Source organism: Frankliniella occidentalis, unplaced genomic scaffold (assembly GCF_000697945.3).
Source record: "Frankliniella occidentalis isolate FOCC.00 unplaced genomic scaffold, Focc_3.1 Scaffold16, whole genome shotgun sequence".
NCBI classification, from domain to species: Eukaryota; Metazoa; Arthropoda; class Insecta; order Thysanoptera; family Thripidae; genus Frankliniella; species Frankliniella occidentalis.
Window position 1 is genome coordinate 2699292 of NW_026267146.1, and position 3466 is coordinate 2702757.

The following is a 3466-nucleotide window of genomic DNA, read 5'->3' on the forward strand; positions in this document are numbered from 1 at the left end:
GAGGGAGGGAGGGAGAAGGTGGGATATGGGGAGGGTCTTGTCCCAGTTCACGCTTTAATGTGGGGCAAGGGATCTTGCCAGGAAGAATTAATTGGCTGAGCGATAGCGAAGCCTATTACTCCAGTGATGATCAAAAAGTTTCGCGTCTGTCTGTGTGTCTGTGTGTGTGTGTGTCTGTTTGTCTGTCGTCACGATAACTCGAGAACGAATTGAGCTAGCGACCTGGTTTTAAAATGAATAATGCTTATCTTACAAAAAATGAATGTAAATCTCGTCGGGAAATATGACATCTTGTCTTTGTCATTGCACAAGTAGTTCGCTCAAAGGATACTCAATGGCAAGTCCGAAAGTAATTGTGGTTAACCCGTCTCGTTCGTTTGGTACACCCAGAAAAATCCTGTCTTGGTTAAGTAGTATATTTGTATTCGGGTTTGCACAGGTACAATTCTTCACTTGGACCAATCCAAAAATGTTATTCCAATAAGAAAAATATACTTAAAAATAATCTTGTGCTTGGGCAGTTTTCTTATTCGAAGAGGAGCGATCTCATTTTTCAATGGTATTTTTCATTGTTTCAAGAGAAAATTGCTATTGTGCAAACCCGAGTACAAATGTCCTTTGAATCAAGAACGGTCAAGAAGGAATTTTTCTGGGTGTAAAATGAAAGAGGAAATCTTGCAACGGCCGGGTGGGGGATCCCGACGACGACGTCTACGTGCGTCGTGCCCGTGCAGAGGGCCTCGGCCAGCCCCGCCCGGCCGAGCGCCACCCCCTCTGATGGAGGGAATGACGTCTCCTTATAAAGGCGGCCGCGGCGCGGGGTTGCTCAATGTCCGGGAAGATTTCTGTGAGAGCAGTCGTCGTGCCTGAGAGACTCCTCCCCGCCTCCCCTCGGCAGACCCCGCAGACATGTAAGTACAGCGCTGTGGCGGGCCCGGCGCGGTGGGCCGCAAAGTGACTTCCAGCACGGCACTCAGTGCAACCTTTGTTCCGTTGTGCATCCGCAGGGCATCCTCCGCACTCCTCCTCCTCCTCTCCATGTCCGTCCTCGTGGCGGCGGCGCTCGGCGGGCCCGAGGAGGCCACGGCGGTGAGTTGAATGCTCTTGAGTATATCGGGAAACTGACAATACTCACGCAGACAAGATATGGAAAATCGCGCGTTCCCTTTTTTTAGGCCCCCCCAAGGGGGCCTTTCTGCTCGCGTGCGAGTGCTTCTTTTTAGGCCCCCGATTAGGGGTGCCTATTGCTTTCGCCCGAAAGTTTATTTTTATTCTTGACGATGGCCCCTTATGGCAAAGCCAATCGTGCCCAAGCGAATTTAATGGAATTTGAATAAAAAATACTACAGAAAATTAGAAATTTTTTGAGGTATGTTTAATGCAATTTTGTCTGATGAAATTTGAGAAATTTGAGTTTGCATCCACGCGTTTCCATGGAAATGACGAGCTGAGCAGCAGGCCGAGTCGAGCCAGGTAAATTTCGGCCAATCACAATTTGCGCGGGAAAGTTCGACCAATGGAATCGATCGCCTGTTGCTTTGTACAACCCTACCCAAAAATTATTTGGCCCTGGCGTCGATTCGGTGGTCGCTTTTAAATAATACTATCGTGCCTTCGTGTATGAAGATGCAACACAGACGCCGTTTTGAACGCGGCCGCTGAGCGCCAGCCACGGCTTTGATTGTTGCCTGGGAGTGTAGTTCCGCCTTGTAATAATTTCGTTTGAAAACGGGCGCAAAGTATACTGATGCAGCCAACCTATAACTGAAAATAGATATTATGTTTTTACGTCATTTAAGATTTTAAGTGTCAACGTATAATATACAATACGCCTAAATGTATACGTTTTTATATATGAAAACATTATCAATGATCTCTTAATCTGACGCTGTGTTAGTAATATTTTTGAAAAGTTCACGTTCCCTGTCGTGAATGTTATGGCGGTGTTCATTTGAGCAAGCTAGCTTGGCGAACGATCAGCATACTAAACTTTGAAATATTTCTAAAAGAAAAATTGTTTAGAATTTTCAGTGTGCAGCAAAATCAGTAGCTAATGAAATGAATCGCTGTAGTATTAGTATGCCAATGTTCACACTAAAATCTAAGGGGGCCGTTAACGCGTTAGCGTTAGAATTTTTATTCTTGACGATGGCCCCTTATGGCACAGCCGATCGTGCCTAAGCGATTTGGACAAAATTTGAATAAAAAATACTACAGAAAATTAGAAATTTTTTGAGTATTGTATGATGTAATTTTGTCTGATGAAATTTGAGAAATTTGAGTTTGCATCCACGCGTTTCCATGGAAATGACGAGCTGAGCAGCAGGCCGAGTCGAGCCAGGTAAATTTCGGCCAATCACAAATTTGCGCGGGAAAGTTCGACCAATGGAATCGATCGCCTGTTGCTTTGTACAACCCTATCCAAAAAAATATTTGGCCCTGGCGTCGATTCGGTGGTCGCGTTTAAATAATACTATCGTGCCTTCGTGTATGAAGATACAACACAGACGCCGTTTCGAACGCGGCCGGTGAGCACCAGCCACGGCTTTGATTGTTGCCTGGGAGTGTAGTTCCGCCTTGTAACAATTTCGTTTTAAAAGGGGCAGAAAGTATACTGATGCAGCCAACCTATAACGGAAAATATATATCATGTTTTTACCTTATTTAAGATTATAAGTGTCAACATACAATACAGAACACGTCTAAATGTATACGTGTTTTTAATATATGAAACACTTATCAGTGATCTCTTATCTGACGCTGTGTTAGTAATATTTTTAAAAAGTTCACGTTCCTTGTCGTGAATGTAATGGCGGTGTTCATTTAAGCAAGCTAGCTTGGCGAACGATCAGCATACTAAACTTTGAAATATTACTAATAGACAAATTGTTGAGAAATTTTCAGTGTACAGGAAATTTACCACCGTATGTATAAATATTATTAGTAAATCATTTAATCAAATCTGATCAACATAAGTTTCCTAGATATTTGGCTGCAGTGTACATCAAAATCAGTAACTACCAACGTAACGAATCGTTGTAGTATTATATATGTATACATGGCAGTGTTCACGTTAAAATCTAAGGGGGCCGTTAACGCGTTAGCGTTAGAATTTTTCTTCCTCCGAATTCATTAAGGCACCGCGACTTCTGTCCTACAGATTCTAATAAAATTTTATCGAAAAATCAATCCAAAAATTAGATTTCATTTGACTATAGCCTCATTACAATCCTTCTGGCCAATTTTGAGAAAATTAAAGTTAAACATCGAAAATTTCACGAAAATCGGCAAAATCCTGCCAAGCCAACAATGGTTCACACTTCTAGCATTCTTTCTGTTGATCCCTGTGGCTTACATTTTCACTTAACAGTAAAACGTATGAGACAAAAATTCAAGACCGAACATTAAGCTTCCGAACGAAATGTTCAAAATTTTCGTGCGACGTTCCAGACGAGAACGACAGCAA